A 14,516-nucleotide genomic window follows, 5' to 3' on the forward strand; every position below is an offset into this window, starting at 1 on the left:
TGGAGAGCACCTTGCCAGGGTTCTGAAAGGCAAAGCACCTCTGTCCACCTGGTGGCACCACCTGCATTTCCTGGGAGGAGGGACCCAACTCCGGGCTGCCTTCTAGTTCAGTAGGAGCCATCTCAGCCCCGCCTCCTCCCCCAGGCACCTCTCCCTGCTGACTGGTACCGCATCTGGGTCCTTTCCCAGGACTCCTTGGGGGCAGGCAACCCCTCCACGGCACCCCAAGTCCTGCCCTGTCCTCAAGGCTCAAGGATGGTCAGATTCTCAACCCCACTCTTGCTCATAAGTGTCTCTGTCTGCTGTTCTCTAGTAGAAAGTGGGCTGGATTGGAGGTGAGGGCTGGGTCGGGAGAACACTGGAGTTCCTTGAACCCTCATGCCATCTAGAGCACTTAAATGCGTATAAGTCTTTCGTCATGAAGGTAAATGACTCACGGTTACGTGGCTCATTGGCTGGAGAGGTGGCGCTGAAAGCCAGTCCTAGCTGTTGGAGAATCAGGAGACTTCGCGTGGGGTCCTCCCTGGTGTTATGGGGTGCACAGCCATGGGGAAGCTGCTTCACCTCCCTGGACCAAGTGTCCCCATCTGTAAAGCAAGGAGGCCAGTACTCAGCTGTGACCGTTCTTCGGAAGCACCTCAGAGGCTTTAACAGTCTGATGTGTGGGCTCCGCCTGGGGATTCCGACTGAATCCGTGTGGGCTGGGGTCTGAGTGTGTTGCCTTCTGTGGCTCCCCTGCAGCACCATGGATCCTCGGGGCTAGACTGCCCTTCACGGGTGTATGGGTGTTGCTGACCCACATTTTATTCTCTCTCCCTGGCTCCCCAGACTCAAAGTACTCCTAAAAGGGTGTTAGACTCCAAAGGCTATGGGCTCACATCTCAGTTCTCTCACTTGGTGACCTCAGGCAGACTAGTTAACCTCTCTGTGCCTTGCCTTCTAGCCTGCAAAATGAGGAAGAAAATAGTGTGTGCCTCACAGGACCGTAGGGAGGATGAGATAATGTGTGCAAAGTGCCTCTCGGCAGGCCTGGCACTGTGGCTCAGTGGAATGACTTACTTCCATTCTCTCCATAACTCTTAAGGTCTGAGGTCAAATGATCACCCTAAGTCTTGAGTGTCCAAATAGACGGAAAGCAGGAAAAGGTCCCTAGGGAAAGCAGGAACACCTGGGGGAGATGAACCCATTCTTTAGCTGCTCAGGGAATTGCTTCTGTGACCTTACTTGTCCCTGAGATTCCCAGACACAGGGCCCGCTGTGTAACCAGGATATGGACTACCCAGCCACCCAACCTTTGGCAGAAGCTGGAAGAGTTACATCTTCAAGATCCAAAGAAGTCCCTTAGCATCTGAGCTCCTCATCGTGGCAGTGGGCACCTCCTTGATGTCTGCCCCCCAGCAAAGCTCTCCTGGCCATCCCCTTCCCCCACCCTTTTTTTCTCCCAAGGGTTGAGATGTGACTCACTGTTTGTTGTGACTCTGCAGTTGAGCTTTCCAAGGTTTGTCTGGGGGGAGGCCTGGTTCTTTCTTCAGGACTCACCCTGTAAAATATCTCTGGACTCAGCTCTGCCTGTTGCAGAAGGATCTCTGCCTCGAGAGAGGGAGGGAGCCCCGGGCACTGGAACCAGACACACCTGCTCTCCCTCCTTTTGCTTTACTACTTGTCAGCTCTGTGATCTCAGGCTTGTGGTTTTGCCTCTCAAGAGGAGTTTGAACACGGGTTAGCCTGTTTGACTCCGTTCTCCTCCTGTTGTGTTTGATCATGGTGCACGGTGACTTTCTCATGACTGGGAGAAAGAGCTGAGGAGGCAAAGGGGTCAGGACTGGAGTTTAATTTCTGGGCCTCCCAGCCCAGGACCTTGGAAATAGCAGGGCACACAGAGTCTGCAAGCCTGACTGCAGGCCCGGCCCAGTCACCAGCTGACTGCCACCTTGGGCAAATCAACAGCTTCTCTCCACTTCATTTACACAGCTGTGCTATAACGCAGTTAGTCTAAATCAGTCATTCCCAAAGTGAGCTAGTTGGTATACCAATTTTGCAAGCTGTTTCTCAAAAAAAAAAAAAAAAAAGTCTCAAAGGTCAAATAAGTTTGAGGTATACTGTAAACTCCACTCCCCAATTAGCACATCGTAATATATATACATCAATCTGTTAAAGGTGCCGAGAGAACCAGTAACACAGAGGCCAGTTTGGTTTTATTCAACTCACTTTTTCCTAAACTCTTTTGACCATAAAATTTTTCAATCCTATTAACATCCTAGAGCACTGGTGATTGGAGAAAACCACATGAGAAATGATGGTTTAATCCAGGGCTGGGCTTCTCAAACTTGAAAGTTCATTCAAAACACCTTGTTGATATGCTGATTCTAACTCAGCAGTTCTGGTGGGGCTAGAAGCCAGCAAGCTCCCAGGTGATACATACCACCGAGTGAGTCCCAGAGGGCAGATTCCCAAGGATTTTCAGCTTCAATATTGGAAACAGTGCAGAAGTGGAGACTCAGGGACCCAAGACTCATAGAGACCTAGGTTAGGGTCCTGGCCCCACCACTTCGTGGCAAGGTGACCTTGAACAAATCTCTCTACCAAACAGAGCATTCGTTTTCTCATCTGTGAAGTTTCAAATAGTATCAGCCTCATAGGATTGTTTGATGATTAAATAAGTCTTCTCAAATAAAACATGTAGTGCCAGACCTAACCCATGATAGGAGATCACTATACACTGGCCGTCGTTCATTAAATAGAGTCTATGCGTCTGTCCTGCTCCCATTCGGAGGCTGCTACCACGTTCACTTGCAAGGCTGCTTGCTGCCCCCGGACCTCTTTCCTCCCAGCATGATGGAACTGCCATCTCTTTTTATGGAGCTTTACATGACCGTTCTTCTCTAGCACATTCTAGTAACTTCTCCTGCTTCCACGGCATCAGAGGAGCTGAGAGACAATGGTTCTCCTCTGGTGATCCTAGACAGATTGTGCCAGCAGCCCTAGGGTTGGCACAACCCACATTTTTCCTGACCCTGTTGCAAGGGGTCCTCATTGATGCGTGAAGCGTGATCTCACCACATTATCCATGGGCCCTGGTGACTGTCTGGAGTTTGTATGTCACACGCGGAGACTGCGAGAGTATAACCCTATCATACTCACCACAGTGTCCCTTATAAGTGCTTTTACAACTGAATCGTATTCAAACCTTCCTATAAAATGTTCACGTGTGTCAGCAAGGCCTGTGTTTGGGCTCTATTAAGCTCTCTTCTTGTGTGTAGACAGTGGATTAAGACTACATCACCCTGGCTGCCCAGATCTTGCCCCATCTTGGAAGCTAAGGAAGGAAGAGGCAAGGAGGATCACCATTTTTGATCGCCTTTCAGTGTTCGGCTCTTGATGTATATCCTCATTTAAGCTTTGCAGCAACTCTGAATGGTTCTGTTTTTATCAGGCTCAGAGAGGCTAAGTAATTTGCCCAGAGACACACAGCTAGTAAGTAGGGGAGCCTAGTAAGTAGGGGAGCTGAGATTAGAGTTCAGGATCATTTGATTTTATTTCCGCTATGCTTTTTCTGCTCCCAGTCTTGATGGCAGAGGATGATAGCCTATAGCTTCCAAGTTTTACCTGTTATTGGAACACCTGGAAAGAAAAATCCTCTCTCAAGTTAAGTTATATATCTGGACCAATGTAACCATAGTGACAGTGCTGTACTATACAACCATGGAAGCTGCTGTTCTGAGCATGTGGGCAGAAGTAGGGACAGAGGAGAGAAGGTGAGTCCATGCCTAGGACAGGGTGACAGGCAAGATCCACTCTAGCGGGCCAGCTTATGAAATACCCTGTGTTAGGGACAGTAACTGGAAAGGATGGCATTTTAAAGGCAGATGAGAAGGGAAACTTCAACTTGAGCAGATCCAGACACCGTGTGGGTCATCTTCCGAACCTGGCACGGATCAGGACAGCCAGCTACTCTGCCTGCAGTGGCCTTGGTCTTCTCTGGCAGTCTCATCTCCTTGGAGGGTCCCAGGAGTGGGATAAATCACATCTTCATTCTCTACCTCTGGTTTAGACCTATGTCATCCCTCCGTCTGGTCACAGAGACTGGTGCGTGCAGAGGTGTGTTGAGTTGCCCACACACAGTTGCACACATCTGGGAGCTTCTGGACTTCCGGATCCCTGCACTGCGTCACATACTTTATTTCTATGCCCTTTCATTTTTCCAGTGATGGAAGGGTGAGTGAGCATATGACCTGTGTCACAGGCCCAGGTGAAAAACCGTTGAAACCAAGACTTTCTGGAATGTCCCTGGAGTTTCAGGGTAAACTAGATAAAGTGCAAGTTGTTTGTCAACCCTTCCTCCAGACTCCTGAAAATTGACTTGGAGAGCCTCTCTGACCTCCGCTGCCAATAGGTCCTCGAGAGGCACAAACACTATTCAAAGCTGACAGCTCCCAACTTGACAATTGTCCTCTACACCGTGCAAATGTGGTATGCCTAATTAATAACCTGGGATGCCCTGTCTGCTCCACACTCAAGGAGCTCAGAGCCTTTTTCTCGGTAACCACTGCCAGCTGATTTTTAATTATCTTTCGGACTGTCGCCTTTTGGAGCTCTGGAAAGGAAGTGCTCACCCCAGCTGGGCTGGGGCCAGGCCTGTTGGAGAACAATGTCCTCCTCCGAGTCCATTCTGTTTATCTCTCGGCTGGCATGCCAGCCCTCAGACGGGACAGGACTGTGCTCCTGCAAACCAAGAAGGAGAGAGAGTCTGGTGCCTTGTCGGCACTTCTGTAGGCTGCAGAGCTGGCATGATTCAAGAAACCGACCTCTTTTTAAACTCTTAAAATTTTGCATCTGGGTAGGACTGCCTCACTGAACGAGGCAGCTGAAATCTTCTATTGTTTTCTTAAAAATCAACACCTTTTTGTTTTTTCTTTAATGCATTGCCTCAGTCAAGCCTTGCAACCGTGCGAGGCAGCTACATTTGCTACCCCCATTTTACAGGAGAGGGGACTGAGGCTCAGAGAGGGTAAGCCCCGCTCTCCTGCCTGAGATTGCATAGTGGCAAGAAGAGAGTGCTGAGATTCAAACCCAGGCCGCCAGGCTCCTGAGCCTACCCTTTTGCTATGACCTCTTCCTCCATCCTTGGAATTGGGCATATGCTCAGTTCTGTGGACCTGGAAACGGGTATGAGGAAAACACCTCAAACACCAAGCATCTGGTTTATAACTTTGACCTACTCTATCCCAGCAGCCTGTATGCACCTGCTGAATGCTGCTGAATAATGGAAGGGCTGTGTGGGGTCAAAGTGCCATATTCTCCCCACCGCAGTGAGGGTGAGGTCCAGGGACTCAGTAGACAGAGACAGATGTCTGTTTCCGGGAGGGGGTGGCTAAACTCCTGGGATTACAGGTTCCTGCATGTTCTGTAGCCAGTTCCACTGGATGTTTTAGGAAAGAGATGGCTCATTCTGTCTTCATCTGAAGTTAAGAATCTGGGATGCTACAGAGAGGGAAGGGGTGAGACACGGGGCAGGATGGGAACAAGGAACTCTAGACAGAAGACCTTCCTGCCTTCTGCTGTTTATTGTTTTTCCACTGCCCTGATCCCAGGGTCTGCAACCCTTCCCCCTTACTTTTTCTTTGACCTTCCTCTCTGGCATGTTTGAAGCCACAAAGCTGACAAGCCAGAGTTTTAAAGTAGCCCTGGGCCAAGTGTGGTAGGTTGAATTGAGTTCCCCCCCCCACCCCCCCGCAAAAGATGTGTGCACATCCTAAGTCCTGGTACCTACGAATACAACCTTATTTGGAAATAGGGTCTTTGCAGGATTAATTAAGTTCCAGATTTCAGGAGTGGGCCCTAAATCCAATGATGGTGTCCTTATGAAAGTGAGGAGAGGAAGATTTGAGACACAGAGACACACAGAGAGGAAGAGAGAGAGTGTGTCAACACCTATGAAGGTAGAGAGAGAGAAATTGGAGATGCGCCACCACATGCCAAGAGATGCCGGGAGTCAGCAGGAGCCAGAAGAGGCGAGGACGGATTCTCCTCTAGAGCCTTTGGAGGATACGTGGCCTGGCGATGACACCTTGATTTTGAACGTCTAGCCTCTAGAGCTGTGAGAGAATACACTTTTGTTGTTTTTAAGCCAGGCTGTTCGTGGCAATTTGTTATGGCCGCCCTAGGAAACTAACACACCAGGGCCAGACTTTCTGTCATCATCTGGGTCCCTGTGGGGGGCACCTGTAGAGCAGTGCCCACCCTCCGGGACAGAGATGTGCCAGCCGAGACTTTGAGTCTGACATGGTGCCAGGCTCAGCCCACAGTCAGTTGTCTGGTTGCTGCAACTTCGAGGACAGGTACTGGGGTTAATGGCTGGAAAGTGGTGCCTGAAAAAGCTGACCACAGTCAGAGCTGCCCTGGGAAACATTGGGTTGTTCGGAAGGCAGATGTCTTTCCCAATTTCCCTCACCTCCCCCCACCCCCAAACTAGGCACAGTCTCTACCCTGGCTGGGTGGGAGAGGATTGGGAAAAAGGTGGGTTAAATGGCTCCCTATAATACAGTAACAGATATGTGTGAAGGATCCTTGGAAGCTCTAAAAGAAAGAGGTTTGGGCCTTTCCTCTGAAGAGCTGACAGAGTCTGGAAGAGGAGAGAAGAAAAGAGAAGGAGGAGGAGATAGTTCTTTGACAAAACAGCAGCAGTGGGTGGAGCCGTGAGGACCAGAATGGCTGGCTGATGAGAGGTCCCTGGAGCAGGATTGGCCAAGGGAACAGCACAGTGGTGGCTTCTCCTCCATTTTCAGCTTTTCCTTCTCTTCTGCTCTGCCATCACCCCGTCCCTGATTTCTGCCAAACTGTAAAAGTCAGTTACGCCAGCTGTCTTGTGTCCTTGCTTCTTTGTGGAATGCAGGGAGAGAGATGCACCATGTGTGGGGTGAAGCCACATGGAGAGCAGATGGCAGCTACAGGGGACAGACGTATGAGGCTGTTGATCAAACATTCACTGGAAACAAGCTGGATTGAGAGAGACGTAACTGCAGAATTCCCAGGGATTGGGCAAGGGGGATGAAGGAGGGCCTAGAATTCTGACCACCAGTGGGATGGGAGAGATTGGCAGGTGCTCTGGACTTTGGAGGGAAAGGTGAGTTGGAGGACTCGGGGCTAGCCAGGAGGCAGCTCTTGGGTACCCAGGTTCCACTCAGTTCCTCTCTCCCCACAGAGCTAGCAAGGCGTGTAGCACACAATCAATTCTCAATAAATCCCCAGTGACTATGTCCATATAGTATTTGGTCCATTGAGAACCAAAATACTATATAATATGCACAGGGAGCTCCCAGGCTACAAAGCAAAGTCAGACTATGCATTGGGGATCTTACAGGGATGTGGCCTTCTGTTCAGTCCCACCTGGCTCTGTGGAATTTCTTTCTCTTTCTCTTCCCCTAAACAAATTCTCAGTAGTTATTCAGTTTGTAAACTTTGGTCCCCCCCGCCCCACTGAGATGATCATTCCCTACAATCTAGTTATTCAGTTTGTAAACTTTTTTTCCCCCCAGATGATCGTTCCCTACAATCTAGTTATTCAGTTTGTAAACTTTGGTTTTTCCCCCAGATGATCATTCCCTACAATCTAGAATTCTCATCAAACAAGTCACGTTTTATTTCTTCTGCTCCTTTAAGGCAACTTCTATTACTTTCCACATCCTGGACTTGAGATTTCTTGCTTACCCTCTTCCTCTCTCAACAGCTTTATTGAGATATGATTTACCTACCACAAAATTCAGCTTTTTAAAGTGTACATTTCAGTGGTTTTCAGGCTATTTAGAATTGTGCAACCATCACCACTATATAAATCCAAAACATTTTCATTGGCCTAAAAGGAAAGCCCATACCCATTAACGGTCACTCCCCATCTCCCATTCCCTAAGCCCCCAGAAACCACTAACCCATTTTCTGTCGCTATGGATTTGCTTATTTGGGACATTTGACATAAGTTAATTCATCCACATTGTAATATGTACTGGTGCTTCCTTTTTTTGTTGAATGAATAATAATCCATTGTGTGGATATACCACTTTTGTTTATCCATTCATTAGCTGATGGACATTTGGGTTGTTCTCACTCATTAACTACTAGGAATAATGCTGCTATGGACATGCATGGAAAAGTTTAAAAAAAATTTTTTAATGTTGATTTTATTTTTGAGAGAGAGAGAGAGAGTCAGAGCATGAGTGGGATAGAGGCAGAGAGAGAGGGAGACACAGAATCCAAAGCAGGCTCCAGGCTCTAAGCTGTCAGCACAGAGCCCCACACGGGGCTTGAACCCATGAACCAGAAGATCATAACCTGAGCTGAAGTCGGATGCTTAACCGACTGAGCCACCCAGGTATCCCCATGCACAGAAAAGTTCTTATGTGGTCGTACTTCTTTTTTTTCTTGCGGATAGATGCCTAGGAGTGGAATTGCTGGGTCACATGGTAACTCGATGTTGCACATTTCAAGAAACTGCCACACTGTTTTCCAAAGTGGCTGCACCATTTTACATTCCTAAGAGCAGTGTAGGACAGTTCTGATTATCTGCACATCTTTATCAATACTTGTTATTGTCTGGCTTTTCCATCTGAGCTCCTAATCTCCTTTAAAAGTTGCTTTCCTCTTGTTTACTCCTCCTTTTTTTGGCCTTTTGACCAAAGGATTGTACACAAGCCAGTAGTTGAAAATTTTTCACCTGAAATCAATGTCAACATATCTAAACTTTCATTTATATGACTGTGATTCCTGTTTGCTCCAGCCATGCACAGACTCAGACTACTTCAGAACGGAGTTTCCCCCAACCCTGGTGGAAAAGAGAATGATACAGAACATGCTTCTTTTCTGGGATCCTAGAGAAGCTACATGTAGAAGATGGGTGTGTTCTCTGTTCCTTTAAGAAATTTTAAGGACAATCACTGGTTATACAGTACTAACTAGTCCTCTCAGAGATTGCGCAAAAATAGTATTACACAACATATTATGGTTCTGTCATTTCATTTGCCTTCTTACAGAAACCCAGGGGCAACCATTATGAGTCTGTCCATCTTCTGGATGAGGCTACTTGCCTAAGGAATGGTGGAGCAGAACCTCCAACTCAAGCTAGGTCCTGCTCTTCTCTTAACCTGCAGGCTGTTCCCAGGATCTCTCCATCTTGTCACTGACTTGTCGGGAACTTCAAAGGGACCCTTCCCTATACCACACATTTCCTGCTGGTAAGTTGGACACCTGGTGTCTCAGCTCTTTGCGTGACTGGCTTGTGATTCCAGGGCTGCGTGGGGCTGTTTTGGCAACAACTGGGCTTCTGGATTTTGCTTTTGCTGTTTTCTTTTCCACTTCATTGTTTTCATAGGATGTCTGCCTTCCCAAAATAGCACCGGGGCATTCCAGGTAAACTCAACATCCGACCAAAATCCCCATTCAGCAGCAAGTCAGAGGGGATCTGGCTTGCCACTGTTTTCTTCCCTTCCTTTGATCACTGTGGCTCTGGAGGAGTAAGTCTGGGGCTCACTGTGGAGCCTGGACAGAGAAGGAAGTGGGGGGAGGGGAGGATGTGGTTGAGTTCTCTTGGAAGATGGCCAGCTGCCGCTCCAGCCTTCTGCCCCAACGCTAGAGGGAGGCCATGCTCCGGCCTCAGAAAATGTGAGGAGGAATGGAGGAAAGAATTGGGCAAGGTTGTGTGGTCTACATCGTTTTACACAGAGAAAGGAAACAACCAATGTGGACCCAGATTTTTCTCTGATTCCTGGAGGCAGCATGGTCCAATGGAAGAACACTGGGTTTGGATTAAGACAGAGCTGAATCCTGGTTCTAGGGTTTACCAGTAGCTGTTAGGCATAGAGCAGCTGTAAGTTGCCTTAGCAACTCCTTTACCACCCTGAGTCTCTAATTATCCCCATAATCGTGCCCACCATGAGCAGTAAAGACTGATAGGTGCAAAGCCTCAATAGGTCCAGGCCTTTGGTAGGTAATTCAGTCAATATAGATTAGTTCTTACCTACTTCCTAGAGCTCAGGAACATTTAAGGTCTCTTTTAGCAAATTTCAAGTATACAATACCATATTACTAACGACAGTCACCATGCTGCACATTAGATCCCCCCAATTTAGCCATAACTAAAACATTTACCAACCACTCCCATTTCATCCCTTCCCCCACCCCCCACCCCCAGCCCCAGTCTTCATTGCCTTTTGATATAATTATTACCCAAGTATTGAGAAGGTCCTAGAGACCAGTTTTGAGAAGTGAAAAACAACACAGAATTTCATCAGACAGGCAGGGGCAGTGGCCTGCAACTTTGCTCACTCATTTATGCAGCCCTAATATAATTTCCTATGGGTATCCACTCCCTGCCTCCAGCACATCCTAAAAATGAAATCTAAAAATTGTTTATCTAAGTTTAAATAGTTGCAAAGTGTGTGATTTCTGGCATATTGTAAATATTGACATTTAAAACTAACTGTTACATCACACTTTTAAATTTATCTGACGAAATATGACATCCAGTGACTATAGCATCTGTGACTTCATACCCACCACAATCCATTTTAAAATGTATGAAAAATCTAATTTAACATGCAAAATATCTACATACTTTTACCTCCTTGAACGTGTGTTACTATTCCTACTTCCTCTACAGACTTCTGTCCTGATTTATTTATTTTTTATATTTATCTATTTTTGAGAGACAGAGTGAGACAGAGCATGAGCAGAGGAGGGGCAGAGAGAGAAGGAGACACAGAATCTGAAGCAGCTCCAAGCTCTGAGCTGTCAGCACAGAGCCCGATACGGGGCTCGAACCCATGAACCATGAGATCATGACCTGAGCTGAAGTCAGACACTTAACTGACTGAGCCACCCAGGCGCCCCTGATTTATTTTTAATGCTTCAAAGTATTTTATTGACTACATTGAAAGTGGAGAAAGCCATTTTAGTGGTCAATTTTTCTCGTTGCTCCTATATGACTCTCCCTTAAGAGTATACATTCTTTGATGAAAGCAGGGGGAAAAAAGAACAAAATTGTTAAAGGAAGATTGTTATCACTCCCACCACCTGTGCAGGAGTGCAACAGACCCTGTGGGTGTGGACCCCTCCAGGGAATTGTTCCTCATGTTGGGTCCCCCTTCTTTTGTAAAGTTGGGACAGTCTCAGTGTGTGAGTTCTCTTATTCCCAGACAGCTCCATTTTAGGGAAGAGGGCCTATGGAAGTCAAGGGTCTGCAAAGTGGTATCCTGATTACTATTTTTGCCTGATGACCCTCTGGAATGTCCTGTGTATCCCAGTTAGGGGACAGCTAAGTTCGAATTTGAAACTCAGCTTTGCCACTTATGGGGGTCAGGGAACCCTATGCTAGTTATCAAGCCTGTGCTTCCCCAAAGGATTGTTAGACTAAAATGAGGCTAAAAGAAATGAGGCTACAAAGTAGGGTCTCAATAAATAACATCAGTTCTCAGGGGCCACTTTTTTTTTCTTTTCTTTTTTACATTTAGAATAGATGAAATTAGGATGTATATTATAATCAGGGTGTACATTTGACGGGGTGGGGTAGGGTTGCCCCCAAAATCTGTTATTAAATTAATGGTATGTCTTGCAATTAGTTATCACTTGGAATTAAAGATATGGGGCACCTTACATCTTTCCATCTTGTTCTCAGCCTGCCTTCTTTTAGGTTGTTTTACCTGGTAACATTCCAAGGGGCCTTATGGGCCCTAAGAGCCAATTCTACAGCAACAGTGTGTGATCCTTCCTGGAGACTTTGCCTAGGTTGTCACTATGACCCAGAGATCAACAGTCTGTAGGTTTTGTGGATGTATTTTCTCTAGAACCACCAGTCCTAACCGTGGGACACTAAACTTCATATGATGTTTGTTTTTCCCTCCACAGCTCTGTGAATATTTCGTGCAATTTTCCTTGATCAGTTTGACAGATCATTGTCCAGAGGAGCTGTTGGCCTCATCAGATTTGGAAACATCACTGTGCATTCCTTATCATTTAAAAGAAACAAAGGTAGGGCCCCTCGGTGGCTCAGTCAGTGAAGCATGTGACTCTTGATCTCTGGGTTGTAAGTTTGAGCACCATGTTGGGTATAGAGATGACTTAAAAATAAAAAAATCCTTGGGGCACTTGGGTGTTTCAGTCGGTTAAGCATCGGACTCTTGATTTCGGCTCAGGTCATGATCTCACGGTTCACGGGCTCTGCACTGATGACTCGGAACCAGCTTAGGATTCTCTTTCCCTCTCACTCTGTCCCTCCCCAGCTCAGGCTCTCACTCTCTCAAAATAAATACACTTAAAAAAAATCCTCAAAAAAATAAAAGAAAGTCCATTAAAAAGAGATCTTAGCACTGACTTCTGTGACAGATGACTGTAAGTCACCTCCAGAGAAGGTTTTGTCCTTGACTTTGTGGCTCCACTTTGAGTAGATCCCTACCTACTAGGGAGTAGAGCATGAAACATCCTCTCCACTCACATACTAGGTGTCTGGCAAATGTTGTCGGATGAATGAATGAGTGAATGAATGAATGAATGCCATGAAAATTCATTTAAATAAAAACATTTTATAATGGAAGCTTCCAAACACAGAAGTAAATAGCACAGTGCTTCCCAAACCCCACCCAGCCCTAGAAAGAGCCCAGAAATTCTCATTTTGAAGAAGCATTTCCAGTGCATTTGATGTGCTCAGTGGAACCACACTTTGAGAAATGCCGTCTAAATCAGTCAAAGCTTCTGTTTTCTTCTGTCTCTTCTTTACCTCCTTGACCTCACCTCTCGCTGTGCCCACCTTGTATTCTGATCCAGTTGCTCTGAATTTCTTTTAGATCCTTGAATGTGCCCTGGTCTCTCTCAACCTCTCTCTCTCTTTAGATTATGCACTACTATTTTTCTTTTTTAGTGAAGTATAGTTGACACACAATGTTAGATTAGTTTCGGGGGCACAACAGTGATTCGGCAGCTCTGTAACTTAGGCTGCGCTCACCCCAAGTGTAGCTACCATCTGTCACCATACAACATTATTACAGTACCATTAACTGTAGTCCCTATGCTGTGCCTTTTGACCCTGTGACTTATTCATTCCATATCTGGAAGCCTATACTTCCCCTCTCCTTCACCCATTTTGCCCATCACCCCACCCCCTAACCACCAGTTTGTTCTCTGTATTTTGGGGTCCATTTCTACTTTGTTTGTTCATTTTATTATTTCAGTATCACGTGTAAGTGAAACATGCTGTACCCTCTTTATCTGGTCTTTACATAGGCTTTAGTTCCGCCTGCATCACACCAAGTCTCCATCATATGCCCTCACCCGCTTGACGTTTAATTAACTCTTATTCATGGTTTGGGTTCTAGTTTGGCATCACTTTTTCCCTGCTGCCTTCCCTAAACTTCGATTCCAGGTCAGGTGTCCCTCTACCTGCTCTCCCAGTGCCCCGCCCTTCTCTTCCATAACAACCATCATATTGCTTTGTCATTGCATCCTAATGACTGCTCTTCCTCTCCAACCAGACTGTAGGCTCCCTGAAGAGTGGAAAACTCATCCATCTCATCTACTGCTATAGTCCCAGCACTCAGCATGAGACTGGCACACGGCATGCATTCGGCAAGTAATCACCCAAACTGAAACTGAATTCAACTGAAAGTTTATTTCAACCACACAAATGAGGGGAACGATTTTAATAGTAATAAATACCCAAATTTTATTTGTGTGCAGTATAAAACCCTCAAGCACTAGCGAGTATGTGCAAAATACCAGCCGAGTATAAACACCTGCTTGCTATGTATTCACTGTATTTTATGTCAGCTCTTATTGACAGATGTATCGCAGTAATTCTCAAAGAATTAAGAAAAATGAGGAAAATAACCACCACTTACTTTGTTCTGTCCTCTTACTGAGAAAAGATAACCTTTATTCGTGTTTTGTTCAGCTTGAGGACTGCCAGCCAAGTCTGGAGGGCACTCTTTTCTTCTTTATGCTTTCATTTGCTCCCAAGAGAACGTATCATCTATTTCTGCACTGCCCAAGAGGGTAGTCACTGGCCACCAGCGGCTATTAAGCACTTGAATTGTGGCTAGAGCAGATTGAGATGTGCCGTGAATATCAAATACACACTGGACTTAATATGAAAACGAGAATGTAAAGTATCCCATGAAGATTTTTAATATTGATTACAAGTTAAAATTGATAATATTTGGCTATATTAAGCTATATGAATTAATAAAACATATTATTAAAGCTAATTTCACCTGTTTATTCTTACTTTTTTAATGCGGTTACTAGAATATTTAGAACTACATATGTGACTTGCATTACTTTCTACTGGAAAGCACTAATCAACATAGCCATTTAAACTCTGCCACAGTATTTTCATCTCTACAATGGGAATAGCAATCATACCTTCCTTACAGGAGTGTTATGAGGATAAAATGAGTTCACATCCGTAAGATACATGGAATAATACCTGGCATAGAACAAGTGCTTTGTAAATGTCCATGAAATAAATAAATAATGCT

The 14,516-nt window shown here is 46.0% G+C and overlaps 1 long non-coding RNA gene across 1 annotated transcript; it reads left to right on the forward strand.

Moving 5' to 3' along the window:
* Positions 1 to 9,026: 9,026 nt before the first annotated feature.
* Positions 9,027 to 14,131, forward strand: LOC107180240. Its single transcript, XR_001511003.2, has 3 exons — positions 9,027 to 9,224; positions 11,893 to 12,015; positions 13,512 to 14,131. It is a non-coding gene; the product is annotated as an uncharacterized LOC107180240 (long non-coding RNA).
* Positions 14,132 to 14,516: the final 385 nt, after the last annotated feature.

The sequence above is a fragment of the Panthera tigris genome, chromosome A3 (assembly GCF_018350195.1).
Source record: "Panthera tigris isolate Pti1 chromosome A3, P.tigris_Pti1_mat1.1, whole genome shotgun sequence".
Taxonomy (NCBI): domain Eukaryota; kingdom Metazoa; phylum Chordata; class Mammalia; order Carnivora; family Felidae; genus Panthera; species Panthera tigris.